This window comes from Chenopodium album, chromosome 17 (genome assembly GCF_948465745.1).
Source record: "Chenopodium album chromosome 17, dcCheAlbu1.1, whole genome shotgun sequence".
NCBI lineage: Eukaryota > Viridiplantae > Streptophyta > Magnoliopsida > Caryophyllales > Amaranthaceae > Chenopodium > Chenopodium album.
Genome location: NC_137850.1, coordinates 4,757,441 through 4,780,691, shown reverse-complemented (window position 1 = coordinate 4,780,691; position 23,251 = coordinate 4,757,441). Strand labels below are relative to the sequence as shown.

General features: G+C 32.9%; 1 pseudogene; it reads right to left on the bottom strand.

Annotated features, from left to right (window-relative positions):
• LOC145587458 (serpin-ZX-like) overlaps positions 1 to 22,907 on the bottom strand; it is a 38,537-nt pseudogene extending 15,630 nt beyond the window's left edge.
• Positions 22,908 to 23,251: the final 344 nt, after the last annotated feature.

Here is a 23,251-nt window from a genome sequence, read left to right as displayed (position 1 = left end):
TTACACTATAAGTCTTCCAAAGGCGAGTAAAATCATCATTCGGAAGACTGCTCAAGACGAAGGAGTCTACGACATGTTACCCGAGGCGAGGAAATTTGTCATTGTTCATTTATGAGTTGGTCGAGGCGCAGAATCTCATGATAAAAATCCCCAAGGCGTGGAAGACCGTTATTCAGTGAATCACTCAAGACATGGTGGTTTGCTGTAGAATTCCCAAGGCGTGGAAGATTGTCGTTCAATGGATCGCTCGAGGCGTAGTGGTTCACGATGGAATTCCCAAGACGAGGAAGGACGTCACAGCAGTAAAATTGAAGATGGCTACAAGCGGAGTTATCTTCGATGGTGTTCCTTAAGATGTGGAAGACTATCATAGAGAAAATTAAAGGCAGCTACAAGCGGAGCAGTCTTCAGGCGATATCCCCTAGCTTGAGGAAGATCGTTAAACAAAAATCGGTTACTCTAGAGATGTGTGCTCGACGGTGCAAGATACGCGTTTATTTACTCTTTTATCTGTTTAACTAATGCTAGTTTGCAGGTATCGGCGTTACAAGAATGATTTAGGATCGCAGAACGTTCTGAATCATTCTCTGTCCCTATCGCTACTTTGACTTTTGTTTTCGAAACTTACGTTTCTCCAAACTCAGTCAAAGTGGGGGCTTCTGTAAACACCCAAATGTGTCTCCCCAAAACAAAACCCAGTGATGAATACCTTTCACATTATTTGATTATCGAACAAAGTGAAAGTGTGAACGGTCTAGTGATGTGGATGTTTTTATTAAAATATCTTTCTTTCTGCTTTTGAAAATATTTCTTCTTACACTCTATTTATAAAAGTATTCAGTCCAATTTAGTTTGGTCCATGATAAGGGTCCAACAATAGTGTAGTTGGATTGGGCTCGAAAAGATCTTTCCAACGATACATTATAAGCCTAATTCCGATGAATAATGAGAAAGTTATGGATTAAATTAGATTTGGCCCGAAATGAATTTTATATGTGGCCCAATGATCTAGAGGAGGGCCTATTAATTATTATTCCTAAAGTTATTAGGATTGATTTTAATCTTCTAGATATGTTCTTTTAAATTCTAATAGCATTAGGATTGATAATTATATTTTAAAAGAGTTTTATTTGGAATAAAATAAGTGTTTTATGATAAATTTGATCTTGAAACTGTTTAACGCGGATTCTAATTACTTAATTATATTGGGAAAAGGATTCCGTACAAAGCGCGTTTTATCTTTTAGTTAGCGCCAAACGATAGATTTTTTCACCAGACGACAAAGTCTGTCGTGTGGCGCTAATGTCTGTCGCCGACAGCTAATGTCTGTCACCTGGCGCTAATCTTGTTGCCTGGCGCTGATGTTTGTCGCCTGGCGACATATGCCAGTTTTATTCCGTATAGAACTTGAAGTATTTTCTATCATTTTCGGACTATTTTTCTATAAACAGGGGTCGTATCTCCCCGTTTGCACTCAACAATTATTCAACAATCATCTCTTTCTTTCTCTCTAAAAGCTAGAAGCTTCTCCCTCTACTCTTTTTCTAAACCTTCCCTCTTACAAAATTCCACATACATAAGTTCTTGACACACCTGGCCAAGTTCGAAGTTGCCTTCGCCCTAGATGTGAAAGGTTTATAATTTCTGAGGGTTTGGTCCCAAATCTCTATTTTAATTATTTAATTTAATTTGTTTGTTTATTATCTTCCTTGAAGTTACTAACGTGTGTATTTTGTTATTAGAAAGAGATACGAGGCCTCCAAGTAAGTAATTTAGTTGTTATTCTTTTGATAGAGAATTCATGCTTTGATTATTTTGATTCTTAGTATCATGTTAGGATGTCTTTATTGCTTCCTAGTATCATGTTTAGGGTAATAACTAAGATTGCTAATATCATGTATGTTTCTATGGGATGCTTCCTATTTCTTCTATCATGTTAGTATTATGTTAGGGATAAAGCTTTGATCTTTATTATTTAGTGATATGTTAGGATTTGTTATTAATCTTGTTAGTATCATGCCTAGGATCTTGCTAATATTATTATTGCTTTGTGATTGAGATTATTATTATTTTGAAGATGATTATTATTATGTTACTTGATATATTGTTATTGTTATTGCTTGATCACGCCTTTTATGCAGGATTAAAGGGAATTTGTACTTGTAATCACGCTTAATAAGATAATTAATAATCTTGTTTAGGCTAACATGGTTATAATTCAAGTGATCGCCAATAATAGTTTTTCTTGTGCATAATATTCAACCAACATAGATTAAACAGGTTTAGGATTAATCTATTGATTATATGTTAGTCAGAAAGCGCACATGAATACGAGAAGAATAAAGTAGAGGCCTATTTAGGGCAGGTTCAATCTTTTTTAGGTTGGATTTGTACCTTCATCCCCGAACATCCAGTAATGGTTCCAGACCTATGGAGTTAGCGATCTCATGAATCGTGAAGGGGTGTAACCTTCACCCTGTGAACGGTTTACAAGTTCCTAAAACATGTTGGCGACTTTTTTACTCTAGCTTCCTTCCCTTTAAACGCCACCATTCTTAAGTGTATGATCACAGTGGGGCTCAAGTGTGGGATGCTTGAAATATTCCCTACACATTGCTTCTTTTTGGTGGTCATAAAAGGCACCTTAACTAAGCTACCATTAAGAAGGTAAAAGTCATCTTCCTTTGTTAGCAATGCATCAAATTTCTTATATCATGCACCCTTAAATTAAATGGCGTTTACCAAGATAAGTCTAGTTTGGTTATCAACGGAATCAGGAGACAACAACCCTTTAATAAGGCCACTAGTTTGCTTCTCAGCCCAGGAATTTGAAAGATTTATGTCTTCGTCATGTGCAATTACTAGATATATAAATGGATCAAATTATGGAGATAATTAAGTTCGTATGTTTGGGTCGTCGTTATATCATAGCTAGAGGTACTAACGATCTTTGGGCTAGTAAAATAGGCCAAAGCCCAATTGAACGGATCCTATAAGGTCACACAAAGGGCTTAGATCGAGCACGAGAGGACGAGGCCCATGATGGGCCTCATCCCCTAGTATGGCCGGCTACATGGAGTAGTATGGAGGCTATTGGGCCTCGTGACTTAGTCTAATTATAATATGATTATAAATAGACTAAGTTCCTAGGGTTTTCAGTCATGAATTGAGTGATCAGTTTGATCAAACCCTAATTAGCAAACACGAGACAAAACCCCTCTCATACTCCTCTTTCTCTCTCACGGCTCTCTCCTCCTCCCTTGCACCGGCTTTGGTGGTTCGTGGTGGTCGGTTAGTCCATTAAAGGTGGTGATCGTGGTTTTCCCTTTCACTCGACCAATCTAGTATTGGTGGACGGCTCGTTCGAAGCTCGTGGACTAAGTAGAGGGGCAACGCTTGGGCTCTATTCTCTCCCTGATTTGCTAGTTAAATAGCTTCGTAGAATTCACACTTCAAAGGTATGATTATGTGTCTTGTGTGTTATGCATGCGATCTTGGGATTAGGTGCTTTATGAATATGATTCATGATTTTCCGCTTTATAGTACCTATAAACTCCTACATTGGTATCAGTTAGGCTCTTTAATGAACACGCTTGATGATAATAATACGTTAATTTAAAGTCCATGTTAATTTTATAATCAATTAAGAGGGAGAAATTAATTTAATTATGGTTCAATTATTATTTTAATGTGATTAAACTTTTGGAATTGATTGAATATGATTTAATTATGCTCAAAATAGCCATGAAGAGGACCAATTAAGCCCTAAAGCATTCAAAATTTCGAACACCCTAACCCTAGTTTTCGGATTTTCGAAAATTCATAGCCTAAAATATGATTTTGGTTCTTGATTTTTGATTTAATTCGAATTGTTTTATGTTTCATAATTTTAATCGGATTGATTTTACATAAAAATGTTTTGTGTATGATCATCGATCTAATTTTAAGAGTTAGAATTAAAGTGGGATTAATTTTATGATACACCCTAATTTTAATATTGAATGATGATTTAATTTTAAAATTTGGACTGATTTAATTTAATTTTAATAAAAGTTATTTTGATTAAATTAAAAAACCAAAAAAAACAATTTAAGGCTGGTAGCCGTGGCTGGGTGGCGCAGCCACGGCAGCTGCCGACCTGCTGGCAGTCCAAGAGGGAGGGGAAGGGAGGGCGACGGTCCAAGGTGGCTGGCAGCAGCTGTGCAAGCATTGCACGCTGCTGCCGTGTCTGCCACTACTACTGCTCGCTGCTGTCCTTTGCGGCAGTGGCTGCTGTTAGCAGCTAGCCACCGTGGCTAGCTTCGGCTAGCCAACCTCGGTGGCCGGCGAGGTGGCAGACAGTTTTCAAAAAAAAAATTTATTATTTTATTTTAAAATATTTCAAGATTAATATGATTTATTTTGGGATAAAATAAGATATTTTGAAAATATGATCTTTTATTTTGGATAAAAATCTTTTGTTTAGGATAAAATAAAATCTTACAAAAGTTGTTAAATTTGATATTATCCATATTTAAAGTTGTTAAATTGGTAATTATCCATAATTAAAGTGGTTAATTTTCGATAAGATTGATTAGGATATTCTGAGCATATTCCAAAAGGATAATAATTAATTTAAATAATATGATTATCCCATAATTAGATTAGGATATAATTGATTTTAAATTTATTTGATTGGCAAATAATTAGGATAGAATCTCCTAAGTTTGTTAGGATAATCATGGAAGATTAAATATGATTTATCTTTCTAGATTAACATATGATTTGATACTATCTCATGCCTAAATTAAAATATATGATATTTTATGAATGGTCATGAATAATATACGATATTATCTAATTATGATTGAAAATATGAGATATTTTAGGAAATGCGTTGCCTTAATTATGAACATTCGATGTTGTAGTTTAGACAAGCATGTTGAGTGATTTATTATATGGCACTTTTATAATATATGATATTATGTTGCTATATATAGACTAGTATGACCCATAGATTCTAAATACGATCTGCGCATCGTGATGTATTTTTGTAATCTAAATACGGTCGGCGTGCCGTTAAGTATTTTTGTAACTTTTTATTTAACATAAATAGATTAGTTATTTAAATACTGTTAGTCCAAAGAAACCCATGAAGTGAAGGCCCAAAGGAGCAAGGTGGATGGAGATCCATGATGATTCAAGTGGGAGCTTTTCATTTCTAGTTTTCTTAGGACTAAGGGACCATACTATGTCATGTTTCATTGCATTAGTAGATTATGCATGTTAGATTTTATTTATGTTGATTGATGATGCACTAGAGTTCACTAAATAATCACAACATAATAAATCTAGGTCCCAGTAATATTGAGTTTGATTTTCCAATTAAAAACCCAATAAACCTTTGATCTTTATGATAGGTCATGCCAAAGCTGGGTGTCATTTTATATCTTGGGAGACTTGGGGTAAATCAAGTTTTACAATTTTGATTGGTTGTGCTCAACAAGGTTACTTAAAGAGTTTAGAACCTTGAAGCAAAGGGTAATAATTAAACATGTGATGATTAATTGTTCAACCAAGAGTTACAAGAGTTGTAATCAGTAAAGAGTTTACTCACCTTGAAATTGCAATGGTTGATGGTAGGGCCAAAGTCCGGTCAATTATTGCACGAATAAAGGGTCTTGGAATCACTTAAAATTCAATTGGGATCATTTAATTATTGAATAAAGTGCTTTTAAAGTTACCAAAATTAATTCGTTTATGGTACTTTAATTGTTAAATTAAACATAATTATTAAAATTTTCCTTATTTTGACATAGATGGGTAGCCGTAACAATGACAACAATATTTACAATCTTCGACCATTCCTAGAGAAGGATAGGTTGACAGGAGAAAACTTTTCCAATTGGGAAAGAATGCTGAGACTTGTTCTAAAATCTGAAGGTAGAGAGGATATCATTGACACCCCATTGCCAAGACCTTTGCCAGAAAATGCAACTTCGGCAGAGATCAAGAAGCACAAGGAAACTCATGACAGAGCTGTGCCTATCACTTGCCTAATGATTGCTACTATGGAGCCTGGTCTTCAAAAGCGTTTTGAGGATCAGGATGCGTACACAATCATGAAAGAACTCAAAGCCTTGTTTAAGAAACAAGCAAGAGTTGAAAGGTACGAGCTCCATCGTGAAATTCTGGACTGTAAGATGGAGAAGGGTACCACAGTTTATGGTCATGTTTTTAAAATGATTGGCCTTATTCAAAATATGGAGAAACTAGGGCATCCATACAGTGATGAGATGGCTACAGACATCATTCTCCATTCACTTCCAGAAACTTTCAACCAATTTATCATGAACTTTAACATGTCTAATGCTACAAAGACCATGAATGAGTTGCATGTTATGTTGGTTAGTGTTGAGAAGCTAATCCCTAAGGAACATAATAAAGAGGTTCTTATGGTTCAAAAGGGAAAGGGGTTCAAAAGAAGGGGCAAAAGGCTAAGGGCAAGGGCAAGTCAGTTGCTAAAGCTCCTGAAAAGCCTAAAGCGACTCTAAAACCCAAGGCTGCAAGTGAAAGTGAATGCTTTTACTGCAAGAAGAAAGGGCATTGGAAGCGTAACTTCCAAAAATACCTTGATTTCCTCAAGAAGAATGGAGCATCAACCTCAGGTGTTATGTTATAAACATTTTAACTTTCACTTAGGTATGTGATACCAAGTTGCAGGGTTTAACATTATTAATGTTGGATAGGAACTGCAAACAAGTGAAGCTAGCATGGGAAATGGAGCTAAAAGGTCCACTAGAAGTGTTCGAGTGACCAAGAAAGCTTCATAGTTTTAAATCTGAATTTTTATGATGATTTAGACAATTTCTAGTTTTGATGAGACAATATTTCGGTTTTCTTGTTGAATACTGATTTGGGTTTTACTTGGCATGGACAAGTGTTGATCCATGACCAAGGTAATAAATTGTTTTCATTTATGCTAGATATGAGTTATTATGTTTATGACATTGATAAAAGTAGATCACAAAAGCAAAATTAGATGATTTAAAGCAAACTTACTTATAACAAAGTAAGATTAGGTCACATAACCAATTTGCACATCCAAAGTAACAATTGGATGGACTCTTACTCTTATTTGGTTATGAATCACTTGTGAATTAAAAGTCATGCTTGATAAGGTAAGATGACCAAGTAAACTTTTAGTTGAAAGGGTGAAGGAGCTAATGACCTTTTGGAACTCATACATATGATGTGTGTGGACAATAAGTTCAATAATTAGCAAGAGATTTAACTATTTCATTGCTTTTACTAACGATTTAAGTAACTATATCGATAATTACTTAATGAAGTAAAGCTTGGAATCATTGAAAAGTTCAAGAATTTCAAAATGAAATGTGAAATCAATTTGAGATAAACAATTTAACACCACAATATGATTGTTGTGATAAATATTTAACTCAAAATCAATTATCATCTAAGGGAATTGTTGAATTAATTCACAATCCAGGAACACTACAATTAAAATGTGTGTTTAAAGAAGGAATCAAACTTTGCTTGCCATAGTTCGATCCTAGATTAGCTTTAATGACTTACAAATATCATTTTGAGGACATACATTAGAACAACAATTGAGAATACACTAAACTGAAACTAAACCAAAGCAATTGAAGAGACGTCATAAAAGTTATGATTTGGAAATGTTCCAAAAGTTGTCTTTTCTAAACAAGATTAAGGGTTATGGAATCATTGTAAAATGTTTACAAAGATGACATAATACACCCTAAATCAAAATGTTTGAAAACTAAGAGGTATTATTCCTACAATCGCGTAGATAACAAAATGTTTGTTGCTCGCGATAGTGTCTTTATAGAAAGAAATCTCTTCCTACAAAGCCAAGTGCGAGTAAAATTAGATCTCGATGAGATTCGAGACGAGCAACATATGGATGTGGATAACACTACATTAGAGACAAGGGCGTATGAAATCAGCTAATTTGATAAATCATATGTCGAAGCAAGCTAATTCAACTAGCGTGGCTTCTATCGTCCCACTAGAATGAAAGGCTTCAAAGAGTTGAAGAGAATAATTCTATTGTTGCTCATACCTATTATAGGTCGCTTGAAATCAAAACAAAACAGTTTGTTGAAATTCTGAGAAAAGGTGGATTCTAAAATTTTCTTATTGGAAAGGTTAGAACCCATACCCTACAAGCAAGCTTTGGATAAGTGCCAACTCAGGAAGTGGCTTAAAGCCATGAAATCCAGAATGAACTCCATGTCTGTAAAGATGTGTTAGTCCATGGTAGTCTTACAAATAGGATCAAACCTATTAGATGCGTAAGCCTGTCTGGATTCTTCTAGTGATTACTGAAATTTTCGATTACGAAATTTAGCATTGGATATCAAAATCACCTTCTTGAAATGTTCTTGATGGAGGATATGTATATGATACAACATAAAAATTTCGAAATCCAGAAACCCTCAAAAGTTTTGCAAGCTTCAGAAATTCATTTAATGGATTGAAGTAAGCATCATGGAGTTGGAACATTCGTTTCGATTAGGCAATCAAACAGTTTGATTTCCTCAAAGAGCGAAAAGGAATCTTGTACAGACAAGAAGTTTAGTGAGAGAAATTGGTCTTCTTAATCTTGTATGTAGATGTCATACAATTCATATGAAATGACATATCAATGCTTGAATAAGTCAAGTAGTGGTTAAAGAGTTATTTCTATATGATAGACTTAGGAGATGTTAAATACATATTGGGAATCAAGATCCACAAAGTGAACCTTGGAGAATGATTGGACAATATCGAGAAACTTATGCTGATAAGGTTATTGACAAGTTCATGAAGCAAGACTCTAAGAGAGGATGTTTTCCCATGTTTCATGGTATTACGCTCAGTAAAACTCAATGCTTTCAAAAGCTAGTAGAGTTGAGTTGTATGGATAGTGTACCTCATGCTTTTGCAAAAGGGTCCATTATATGTGCCATGATATGTACAAAGCAAGATGTTACATATGAATTGTGCATGTGTAACAGGTTTCAAGTATATTCAGAATAAGCATATTGAAAGTTGCCAAGAGCAAATCCTTGAGTACTTGAGAAGCACTAAAGGAATGTTTCTAGTTTATGGTGTTAAGAGTGAACAAATTGTCAAAAGATTATACGGTTGCAAGTTTTCTAAACAGGCAAGATGACTTTAGATGTTGATCTAGATACATCTTGTGTCTGAATGGAGAAGTACAGTAAGCTTGAAAAGTTCAAAGTGGAATGTTGGTTCATACTCAATGTCAGAATATGTGTATTTAGCTACAGTATGAGTAGTTAAGGAGGAAGTTTGGATCAAATCGTCTTATGACTAAGAGGACACCTTTGCCAAAAACAAAGGAGCTAGGGTCAGATCACAAATCCAAACAAATAAATATGAGATATCACCTCATTTATGAGATCAATGACAAGCGGGATGTCGTGATCTGTAAAGTTTTATTATGAGTGAGAAAACACTAAACCCCTTCCATAGACTAAGATATGAGAGTCAAATTAAAGACTTGGATTGAAGCAAGTTATGTAATTTAAGTTGTATATGTTTTGAGAAAACATATTACATAAGAAATGCATCAATTTGCAGAATTATTTTTAAAATAGAAATTTCATTTCTCTTATTTAATTATGGTTTTGAAAATTAAATAAAATGTCCAAAATAATTATGAATTGATGGGCTCATCAGGATGATGACCCAGTGAATGAAACCCCACAGGTGAACAAAATTCATATATTATTTAAGTTCCTAGTTCGAAATCATTAAAGTGGACATAAATGATTTCAATAAATGGACTAGCATGTAAGATTGATTGGATAGCGCAGTTTCATGGGCTATAGGGGCATGGTGATGCTCGGTCAATCACTTGGATATGCATGAATGATGCATGATCGAACTATTGACCTACTTTGAAGTTCAAGTATAGAGCTTCCGGATATATTAGTGGATTCCTTTGACATGAGTGGAACATTGATTTCATTCAATGATTGATTTAACTGTGTTACATTCAAACGTCTGCCCGTAACTGGAGATTATAAAGGATGTTTCCTGGTTACTTCAAAAGTTGAGTGGGAGCCTTGTTGCTACAAGATTGAATTGAGTCTACCTATTAATTTAAGGAATGTGTCATGCCCGCTTGAAGAGGGAGAATTCAGAAAATACGTGGCCGCGTTCAAATGCATTACTTAGTAATCATTTGGTTTTGTAATTTGAACTCAGATTTCAAGAAACGATTTGTAAATTAATATGATCTCGACATGTGATGCAATCATATTATTAAATAGACATACATTGACTTAAGGAATTTGAATATTGTACACTTATCTCAGACAAGTGGGAGATTGAAGGATTTATGTCTTCATCATGTGCAATTACTAGATATATAAATGGATCAAATTATGGAGATAATTATGTTCGTACATTTGGGTCATCGTTATATCATAGCTAGAGGTACTAACGATCTTTGGGCTAGTAAAATAGGCCAAAGCCCAATTGGACGGATCCTATAAGGTCACACAAAGGGCTTAGATCGAGCACGAGAGGACGAGGCCCATGATGGGCCTCATCCCGTAGTATGGCCGGCTACATGGAGTAGTATGGAGGCTATTGGGCCTCGTGACTTAGTCTAATTATAATATGATTATAAATAGACTAAGTGCCTAGGGTTTTCAGTCATGAATTGAGTGATCAGTTTGATCAAACCCTAATTAGCAAACACGAGACAAAACCCCTTTCATACTCCTCTCTCTCACGACTCTCTCCTCCTCCCTTGCGCCGGTTTTGGTAGTTCGTGGTGGTGGTGGTTCGTGGTGGTCCGTTAGTCCATTAAAGGAGGTGATCGCAGTTTTCCCTTTCACTCGACCAATCTAGTATTGGTAGACGGCTCGTTCGAAGCTCGTGGACTAAGTAGAGGAGCAACGCTTGGGGCTCTATTCTCTCCCTGATTTGCCTGTCAAATAGCTTCGTGGAATTCACGCTTCAAAGGTATGATTATGTGTCTTGTGTGTTATGCATGCGATCTTGGGATTAGCTACTTTATGAATATGATTCATGATTTTCCGCTTTATAGTACCTATAAACTCCTACAGAATTCACATCCGCAACCACGTCAATTGCCTACAATAATTGAATATATAGATTTAACCAGTATGCACATTAAAGGAGAGGTTAGCTTATTCTCGTGTAGTTCTTATATTCTTTTTTATTACATTATTATATCTCGTTTACCACCAGATCTTGAGAGATTTGTGGAAAAGGACCTTTTAAGTGGTCAAATTTTTATAAAAGGACCTTTTAAGTGAAAAGTTGTGAAATAGGACCTTTTAAGTTGTATTATGTTTTTAGGGGGGATACTTGGATGAGTTTTCTTGATGGTCATGAAGCTCCGGTGTTGACTTTTACTTGTTCGTCACGTGAGTTTTTTAAAAAAAAATTATTTTTTTCCCTTAAATTTCCCTTCTTTCTCAGACTACCCCATTCATTTTTCCCTCTTTCTCTTTCTGAAATTTGGGGGAAAAATAAATTTTTTTTAAAACTCACGTGAAAAGTCAACGTCGGAGCTCCGGCATTGACCACCAAGAAAAATCACCCAAGTACCCCTAAAAACATAATACAACTTAAAAGTCTTTTTTCACAACTTTTCACTTAAAAGGTCCTTTTACAAAAATCGACCACTTAAAAGGTCCTTTTTCACAAATTTCTCTTATATCTTTAATAATTATTGAGTTATACTAAGGTCTTGTTCACTTCATCCAATTTTTGTTAAACTATTGAAATTATAATTGCCGATCTTAAATTATTTAATGAACTAAAATTATTTTTACTAAAATAAAATTATTTTCATAATTCTCTATTATAATTCTTGTTTAAAGTTACTGAATTATATTGAACTGAAATTATTTTTATTGAATTTAAATTATTTTTTCTAATTCTCTATTATAATTCTTCTTTAAAGTTATTAATTATAACTCAACCAAAATTATTTTTGCTAAACTAAAGCGAACAACACCTATAATTGTTAAAAATTCATAATGTGTAGTAGATTCCCGCATGACTATATATTTTTATTTCAAAAAAAAAAAAAAAAAAAAAAAAAAAAAAAAAAAACTGATACTTTTCAAATTTCAAGTCAATAATTGACCTTGGGAAATTGGTCAATGAATTGGGGTGAATGACTTTTCGGAAGTGACTACTACTCCGTATGAATCTGAATAGTTAGCTAAATTAGATAAAAGTTACACTGAAATTGTTGGATTTACAAAAAAATTAGATGTAGAAAAAAAATTGGGTAATCTTATCAATATTCCCAAAACACCATGTACATTACATATACACTCTCCATAATAATAAAAAGTTAACGGCAATCGTAGAAAATAAATTCGAAAAATCCATACAGTAAGAAGAAGACTGACGAATCCAATTCAAACTATAGCATGCAATTGATAAGTACAGTAACCACAATATATATATATATATATATATATATATATATATATATATATATATATATATATATATATATATATATATATATATATATATATATATATATATATATATATATATATATATATATATATATATATATATATATATATATATATATATATAAAATAAATAAAATAAAATATAGAGTAAAAGGAAAGAAAGACATGTTTTCAACTCAAACTCAAACGACTTAAAACTCAAACATTTCAACTCTCAAGAGGATTCACGACCTAGAATAGCACGACTCCAGTAATGTTTTCTCTGATAAGAAATATGAATGGATGATCAGCCACAAAGTCCAATGTTTCATATATTCTTAAGCACACTGGTCTCACTTTACAAGCAGTAGCAGCAGCAGCTTCACTACCTTCCTCATTGATTTCAATAAAATATTTTTGGTTAATGCTTGAAAAATATAACATTTGAGCTTTAGATGAGTCTGTGGATTCAGTAAGGCCACTGCCTTAAAGGGCAATTCTACTCCTAAGCCCTTGAGAATCTCTGAAGCTTCAAATCCAAACGAAATCTTGAACTTAGGAAGCTTAAAAGTTCCCACTTTAACTTTTCTAAATGGAAATAGAAGGTGTTCATTTAGGAAACCAGGTTGAGAGCTTACTTTATGTACCAAGGCTGGAAGCCCATCTTTCGCATCTGGAAGGAAGAAATATATATTCATACTAATAAAATGTTTTTTTTTAACATGGTACATCATGATATATATTCATATCAAGATCTAAGCACAACTTAGCTTATTCTCTTGTAGTTTTTATATTCTTTTTTTATTTCATTACATCACGTTTGCCACCACATAAATGCATTCATTATTATATCTTTAATACTTAGACCTTGTTCACTTTATCTTAAGAAAATAATATTAAGTAAAATAATTTCATTTAAGTAAAAATAAGTTCAGTTCAGTAAAATTAATTTCAGTTCAGTAAAAATAATTTCAGTTCAATAAAAATAAGTTTTGTTTAGTAAAATTCAGTTTTCTTATAGAATAATTATAATAGAAAATCAGTTAAAACAATTTCAGTTCAGCAATTATAATTTCAGTTCAGTAAAATTAATTTAAGTTCAGTAAAAATAATTTAAGTTCAGCAAATATAATTTTGTTTTAATAAAAATAATTTCAGTTCAGCAAAAATAAGGTGAAGTGAACGGGGCATTATTGAGTTTTACTAAGGTCTTGTTCGCTTCATCCTATTTTTGTTGAATTGAAATTATAATTGATGATCTTAAATTATTTTTATTGAACTAAAATTAGTTTCCTAAATTCTCCATTATAAGGCCCCGTTCAATATACCTTATTTTTGTTGAACTGAAATTATTTTTGCTGAAATGAAAGTATATATTTTTGCTGAAATGAAAGTATATATTTTTACTGATTTTTTATTATATTTCTTCTTTAAAGTTATTGAATTTTATTGTAATGAAATAATTTTTACTGAAATGAAATTATTTTTACTCAATACTATTTTTTTTTTAAGGAGAAGTGAACAGGGCCTAATTCTTGTTTAAAGTTACTGAATTATATTAAACTAAAATTATTTTTACTGATCCTCTATTATAATTATTCTTTAAAGTTATTGACTTTTACTTCACCAAACTTATTTTTACAGTACTAAATTAGAGTGAACAACGCCTAAGTAATTGTTAAAAATTCAAAGTATTTACTCCCTCCGTCCCCAAAACTTCGACCCTTTTGCGTTAATTTCGCAGTTATTAAGAAAGTTAAATAAAAAAAATAAAAACATATTGGAAAGATAAATTTACATCGGGTTTGTAAAAAACTAGAGAGATAAAATGTTAAAAATACATGAAAAAAACAAAATTTTATATGGAAAACTAATTTTGCACAAATATTGTTGTAAATTGGTGGGTATTTTAATACAAATGGGTCGATCATTTTGGGACTAAAATTAGGCCAAAAGGGTCGAACGTTTGGGAACGGAAGGAGTAATAGATTCTGCATGACTATAATTTTATTTCAAAAAAAAAAATTGTACTTTTCAAATTTCAAGTCAATAATTGAACTTGGGAAATCGGTCAATGAATCGGGGTGAATGACTTTTCGGAAATGACTACTACAGTACTACGTATGAATGTTAATAATGTTAATAGTTTGCTAAATTAGATGAAATTGTTTGATTTACGATAAAATTAGATGTACAAAAAAAATTGGGTAATCTTATCAATATTCCCAGAACACCATGTACATTGTACATTACATATATACACTGAACACTCTCTCCGAAATAATAAAAAAAGTCAACGGCAATCGTAGAGCTTAGAATCATGAGAAAGTATTGCCCACTACCAGGTAGGGACTAAGAAAGTCCATGCCAACATTGAAAAAAAAAATTTCGCTAAGTGTTGGAAAAACGTCATTTTCTATTTTAATACTGTTATTTTAAGTTTGAGCCTGTTAAAATAAAATTCAATACTGTTATATGTTTCTTCAATATTGTTTTCGAGGTGTTATTTTGCTCTTTCAGTAGTACTTATATATTAAAAGGTTAAGTATTTGTGTTAAAAATTAAGTATTATATTTGTATACTGTTATTATATAAGTGAAATCTGTTATTAAGGAAGAAAATACAGTTATTATAAATTAAAAACTGTTAAGCTGCGTGATTTGGTATCAGAGCCATACGGTTAAAAGATAAATTAAGTTGTTAAATTAATAATTAGGTAAAACTGGAGAATACTAGACCTTCTACTGAGTGTAAGAAACCTGATTTTAAGCATTATTATCATATTCCTAAAAATACTAGTAATTTTGGCCCAGTCCTTAATTATATAGTAGATCAAATTGGTGAATTAAGATCGAAAGTTGATAACATACATGCTCGTTGTATTAATATCGAAATAAGATATCAATAACCACAACCGATATTAATAAAAAAAAAAAGTAAGCGATCTAAAAGAACAAGTTAAACAAGTTCAACTTGCTTTAACAAACGAAGTTAGACATCAATTTGGAAAAGCGATCTAAAATGAACCCTCATCTTCAGAAGAAAACACTTAATGAATTACAAGCCCTATTCGATAAAGAAGAAGACCCTAATAAGCTTAACGAAATCTTGAACTTAATTTCTAAACAAGGGATTGCTTCTGATAATGAAATAGAGGAAAATAATTACATTACTTTAGAGGAAGATTTATATCAACAAATGGGATTAATGAAATCAACAAATGGGATTAATGAAGTTAAATGATCTAGACTTTCTACCCATAGAAGTTCTTCGACAAAAGATTGAAAATAAACTAGGAAAAAGAGTAATGGATAATAATGATGTTGGAGAGGAAATTATTAATGAAAACATTAACGTAAACAATGTTATCCAAAGACCTAGGTATCAAGGAGAAGGAAGTTGCACACGACCAAGATACATACCAGGGAAGACTACCCGGTTTAGTGTCAAGGTTATGCCTAATCATATACCTAAACAAGAAGAAGTGACTCTTGAACCTATAAGTCAAACCGGTTATAAACTTAAGCTAGACGGTGTAAGAGATAGACAAGATGTTTTAGATCAGTGGAAGAAGAGTATGAGTAGTGTACTTAAATTAAACACTGATTGGACTTCAGAAAATTTCTTAAACTATATCGAACACAGTCTTTATGGCTGTGTAGAAGACTAGTACGATGGAATAGAGGAAGAAGTCAAAACTACATTAAGAGCTAGTGAACCACCTACTAGAATGTTCAGGCAGTTATGTCAATACATTGAGTTAGAATTCATTGGTCCTAGAACTGACCCTAATGAAAAACGAATGGAATATCAAAGGAAGTTAAGTAATTTGTCAATCTGTAATATGGAATATGTTGATAATTACATTATGGAATTTGAAACATATTATTATAATATTGGTGAAAATGATACAAATCCTGGAATGTTCTATGACAAAATAACCAGTCCCCTTAACGAAGAAATTAGTGAAAAATATCAAGAATGGAGAGAGAAATTATTAGCTAGGGATGCCCTAGGTAATAGAATTGCTTTTCTAAGAAAATGGATTGAAAAGAAATGTATAGAGGTTGCAGGAACTCAACAAATGAAGAGACAATTTCTCACTTGTTGGGATTTCCCAAACAACTATGGATGTGCAAGAAAAAACTATAATAAAAGAAGGAATTATAAGAAAAATAAATTTGACTGATCAAGAGGTTAAACTTTTAAGAAAAAGTATTATAAACATAAATATAGAAAACCAAGTAGGTTTTTCAGAATGGCAACATATTGTCTTGAGAAAAAGAAGGCATGTAAGTGTTGGTCTTGTGGAGAATTAGGACATTATGCTAATGAATGTAAGAAAGCTAATCATAAACTAATGGAAGCCTTAGGAAGTTGGGATTACATAGATACCAGAAGACGAGGCTTTAGAATTGGCTTTAAGCAATAATAAAGGAATAGTAGAAATCATTGAAGAGGAAAATGAATATAATGAAGAACCTGAAGTTAGTGATGAGTTTGAAGATGAAAATTATGAAGAAATAAATAATATGATGGAAGGAGAAGAGTTAGAAATTCAGAGTCATATGACAATGAGGAAGATAAAAGCAAAATGACGATAGGTCAACTAAAAAGAGCCGAGTATTCATTTAAAGGTAATGACCTAGATCAAGTAAACAAAGAAAGTTGGAATTTTCCCCAGATTACTAAGGATAAAATATTTAAAACTTCTTTCTTTAAAACTAGAACTAAATATGTATGCGAAGAAATGGAATGAAGCATAGTAATCGAAGACTGTGAACAAAAAGCAGCCGAAATTAATATCATAAACTGGAAAAGTATTAAAAAAAACATAAAGAAAAAGGAAATTATAGCTATATTTGTATTGGTGCAGTACAAGTATACATAACTCCTTTACAAGATTTTGGCAAGGATGTTAAATGCTTGAGTTTTATCTGTGATATTAGACATAAAGAATTTTATGATCAAATAATCAATGGTATCACATTTAATTTAAGTCAAGGAATGGTAAGCTATATATGTGAACCTAGATATTATGTGAGCTTAGAGGATTCCTTTGCATCAAAATTTTTAGCTATCAAGCTATTAACAGAAGGAGTGAAAATGCATAAAGGAACACGACCCATACAATTAAGATGGAAGGTGGTTTATAAGTTGGTAAACACTATAGACTCATCTTTTAAGAAATAAATAGTCGATGCTTAAAAATATGAGCAAAGAGGAGGTCCTAAGAAGAAAATTACACCTATAAAAGTAAATCCTAATGAAATTAAAATTGAAAAAACTTGGGAGGAATTCTTTATGAACCCTGCAGTTAGTTATAGATCAAGTAAGATGCTAATTGATGAATCAGGATTACTTCATATTGGAATGAATACAAAACCTAAAATACAGAGAAATCTGAGTCTTAGAACACCAAGTCTAAGTAGACAAAATTCAACAATAATAAGAATGAAAAAACAAGGTGATGAAAAGACAGAAGAGGATGAAGAAGAAATATTAGTTCTACTAAAGAAACTAAATGAAAAATATGAAAGTAAAAAAGCCTTAAAACAACCGGCAAGGCATAGCATTGATATGGGGTCATGTTCTACTTTAGAGTTAAATGAAGATCCAAATAATCCTATTAGAAAGGTAATTGGATATAAAACCAAAACTGTGAGTGAACCAGTATATGAAGATGAAGTTAATATGCAAATGGAAGCTTATAATGAAATATCTATTACTAATCCTAATAGCATTTATATTCCAATTGATATATGCATTGAGGATTATAATAAATATAAATTATGTGCATATATTGATAATGGTTGTTCTACATGTTTTGGAAAGAGAACTTTATTTCCAGAATTTTTGTGGAAAAAGGCTAAAAATCCTATGCAAGTCAGAATTGCTAATAATAGTGTCATGATGCATACTGAAATAATTGAATTATTACCAATAGAAATTGGAGGAGTTCAATGTGTTATTCCTATTTTATGGGTAACTGATCAACCTAGTCATGATATGATAATAGGAAATAATTTTCAAAGATTATACTCTCCATGCACTCAAACTATTGATAAAATAATCTTTACTATTAATGGTCATTCTGTTCCTATACAGAAAATCACAAAGGCTTATACTCATCAGACTATGGAATTTACGAGCAGCCAGCGTGGTGATAGGGTTACTCCTACACAACGAGAGGTTGCACTTAGAATTGCTGAGTGTGATTCATCATTAATAGATCAGATAAATAAGCAGCAAGAAAAGTTATGTGAAAAATTATATTCAACAAATCCCTTAGAACATTGGAAAAAGGATAAGGCATTTGCTAAGATAACTCTAACAAATCCGAATAAGATTATTAGAGTAAGACAAATGGTCTATACCTACCAAGATATTCAGGAGTTTGATGAACAAATAAAAGAATTGCTTAATAAAAAGTTGATTAGGAATAGCAAAAGTCCTCATAATAGTCCAGCATTCATGGTAAGAAATCATGCAGAAGAAAAAAGAGGTAAAGCTAGAATGGTCATTAATTATAAACAGCTAAATGACAATACTGTTTTTTATGGCTATTACATTCCTAATAAAACTGTTTTATTTAATAGAATACAAGGAGCCACATGGTTTTCTAAAATGGATTGTAAAAGTGGATACTGGCAAATTAAAATGGAAGAAGAAAGCATTCCTTTAACTGCATTTAGTGCCCCTCAAGGGCATTATGAATGGCTAGGTATGCCTTTTGGATTAAAAAATGCTCCACAAATATTTCAGAGAAGAATGGATAATATTTTTAGAGAACTTAATCATTGTTGTTTGGTCTATATAGATGATATCCTAATATTCTCAAAAGATTTAGAACAACATAAGAATGATCTTAAAGCAGTAACTCAAAAATGTGCAGAGCATAGCATAATCCTTGGAAAAGATAAATGTGTTTATGCTAAACAAGAAATTGAGTTTCTTGGATTAGAAATTAAAGCATGATAAATAATACTGCAAAAACATATTTTAGAAAAGATTGAAAAATTTGAAGATAAAATTGAAGATAGAAAACAACTAGAAAGATTTCTAGGATGTTTAACCTATGCTTCTGATTTCATAGAAAATCTTGCTCTATTAAGAAAACCATTACAGAAAAAACTCAAGAAAGAAATAACTTGGACCTGGAAGGAAAGTGATTCCAAAATTGTTCAAAATTTAAAAGCTATGTGTAAAGATCTTCCTGTACTAACACTATCTACTAGTGAAGATGATTTAATCCTTGAAACAGATGCTAGTAATGAGCATTGGAGTGATGTGTTAAAAATTAAAGAAGGAGAAAGACTTTGCAGATATAGCAGTGGAAGTTTTAATAAAGCTAAGTTAAATTATCCCACAATGCAAAAGGAAATCCTTGCAGTCATTAGAGGGATCGAGAAGTTCTTAATCTTCTTAGCCCCTAAACAGTTCTTAATAAGAACAGATTGCAAAGCCATACTCGGTTTTGTTAAAAAGAATTTGTCTAATATGCAAGCGCAACGGAGACTTCTGCGTTGACAATTATGGCTTAACCAATTCTCTTTTACTGTTGAACATATACAGGCATCAAAGAATTCTTTAGCCGATAGTCTAACCAGAGAATTGGCTAATGACGAAGAAGCACAAGACATCAGAAAAACCTCCTGCCCATCAACTAGAAAAGATGGAGGCAGAGAGAAAAACTCTTATTGAAGAAACTGATAAAGCAATGGAGCGGGTTTCACCCTCCACTTGGGCCTTGATGGAGGCCATGATTGTTTCATCAAAAAGAAGATCTCGAGATGGTTTAATTAAAAGTTGTCATGTAGTAGTTCGAAGGTTCCTAATGTACGAAGTAATGGTCATTATCTTGAGGCTCGTTCCTGATATTCAGGATATAATACTAAATAAAATAAAAGATAATAATTTTAGGTTTTGGTATGATCTAGTTGTATCAAGGTCATACAAGATGTATGATGTCTATGATCTATGGGAAAGTAGAATAATATTCAACACCAATTCCAGAGTGGGTACTGTGTCAATTCATCCACATTCACAAGAATGGAGGGCACCTTATGTAGCGGAGCACTACAGAGCTTGGGATTATGGGATGGTTCATAATATTGTACCATTTCCTGATAATAATACTACGTTCCTTGAGAAGCTCACAAAATTCCAGAAGTATGTTTTTAGAAGAATTTATGAAGCAACAAGATATAAAGGAAGAGTTGAACAAGTCCAAGTGCAAAGTGCAAACATAAAAATGGTTGAAGGAAAAATTAACTCTTCACATTTCCTGATCATGTTTGAAGACGTTCATCGCAAACTCAAATATCTAATTTGTATCCAGCAGAGACGAGTAAAAGATCCTACAGAAGCAAGAGCTCATGGATTTTTCTATATTGCTCAGTATCTTAACCAGTTCATAGCCTTAAAAGAAGAACCACCAATCATAATACATGTGGGAAATACTTGTATAGTAGCACCAGAATGGTTAAGAAATTATTTAGAAGAAGGAGTATTACATGGTGAATCAGTGTATGATTATCTCGAACAAGTTGAAGATGGGAGATATTTATCCTTAGAAGGAAAAGAGCACTTATTGGAGATCTTTGTCACATGGGATGAATCCAATGCTGCTAAATGTGTGATGGATCTAGGTATAGAAGAAGACGACCCAATGTATGTCCATTATGAAGAGATTAAGGACAACAAAGGTAGTCTACAAGATATGATGGAGTCCTGAGCCCACACCAGCAGTTATGTATTCTACTTTTACTGTTGTAGCACGTTTTATTTGTTTTAAAGAATCTTTAGAAAAGGAGTGAACGATATTCACTTGCTAAGTCAGGGTTTTCTGTAAGCCATAGAAAGTGTCGGTGACCTTTGTGAGCCTTCCCCTATATAAAGGGCATTAGGCAAAGAAGTGAAGGCAAAGTTGGAAGAATTAGCTAGAGAATTGCTCTGAAAGCATTAGAGAGTCCTCTAGAGAAAAATACTCACCTTAAGAGACAGATTGGTTCTCCATCTCTCTTAAAGTAGAGAAAACTCTAGTTCAGCTTATGTCTGTTTAAGCTTTCAATTTGTGTGTTTGTTGTAATATATGAGTGTTGTAATCTTTTCAAATTAAATAAAAGTTTCTTTCAAGAAGGAAACGTTATCCCCTTGAACCTTATATATCAAATGAGTTATCTTTCTGTTTAAAAAGTTCCATCATAAACACAGTAAGGATTGTCTAATTAGAGATTACGGTCTAAGGTAGGAAACGAATTAGATCTGTGCTGAGCCTGATCTAAGGAAGACAGGGTTAGGGTTAGCTACCTTGGTAAAGCCGGAAGCTCAGAACGTCGGAGGTTCCATTGTCAACTAAGTTCAGGTATTGGTCAAAACTCTCTAGTTAAATAACTATTATTGCGAAGCATGGTGGGCTTTTAAACAGTTAAAATAATTTATTTTGATGTATAAGTAGTAGAGTTCTGATAACTAGTATCGTTAAAAGTCATTTAAGTACTTATCAGATCGAATTATAGTAAAAATCAATGTATTATTTAAAATTGTTATTTTAGATTAAGGTACTGTTATTAATTTATCAAATACTGTTATTAAGTCATTAAGTATTGTTATTTATCCTAAATTAAAATAAAAATAAAAAATAAAAAATAAATCTGACGTCACTTGGTATTGGGCGGGGTAGCCTATACCGGGTAGCGGTCCATCATTCCCCTAGAATCATAGCAATTGATAAGTACATTAAACATAAAAAATATATTACGGAGTAAAAGGAAATAAAGACATACTTTGTTGAAAAAATCAACTTGATTAGAATCATCTTTGTAAAGATGATCTGTTGAGCCCATGAGAAAACCCACATGTGAGTGGTGTGTTGTCCCACATTGATTGAGTTTATAAGTGAGAGTTTATATTGGGATGTGTATCCCACATTGAAGAAATAAGAAAGTTGTGTCCACTTTATAAGGCTAAGGGGCTACTCCCCTCATTGCCATATGGTTTTGAGGTGGAACCTCATGGTCATGAAAAGTGGACAGTTGTGACGGGTGTGGTCCAGGCCCGTTTATCATGATCAGCAACTTGTTTGAATGTAGGCTTAAGAGGAAGTGTTTGATCCGCCCAAACTCCATTGGCATAGCTCAGCTTCGGCCCACCAATGGCGATACCGTTGGTGAAGATGAGTGAAACGAGCTCCGAACAAAGCTTGTTGAGATGATCGGGGGAATCGGACTTGAGAAACGACAGAAGCTGATCACGAGTCGAGCCGGATGAACCAGCAGTAATCAAACTCAATTCGACTTGGAGTGAGATAGGTGACATTACCATGTTTTTGTTCTTTGCTTCATTTGAAGACAACACCTTTCCAATTAGAATCAATGAGACGTCTGTTTGATTGGAGATTGATTGCTGAAGGTCCATCGATCCCTTTGGTATGGAAGAGACCAATCGGTGATGCGTGGGCTAGCTTTGAGAAGAAGGAAAGAGGAGAGAGAATAAAGAGGAGGGTTGCCGTTGTGGTGTAGGATTAAAAAAAATTGTGGCTGGTTACACTGTGTGGCCAACCACATAGGAAAAGTTTGTGTATTACTACAACTTAAGTCCTAAAAATATATCTGTTAAATAATATCTTAACCTGTATTATTCTTAATTTATAATTTTGTTATAAATGTAGATATGGAAACTGTATCTCAACACATATATTTTCCAATATTGTATATATCACATATTTCTATGGAAGTATTGAAGACTCTTTCTATACATAA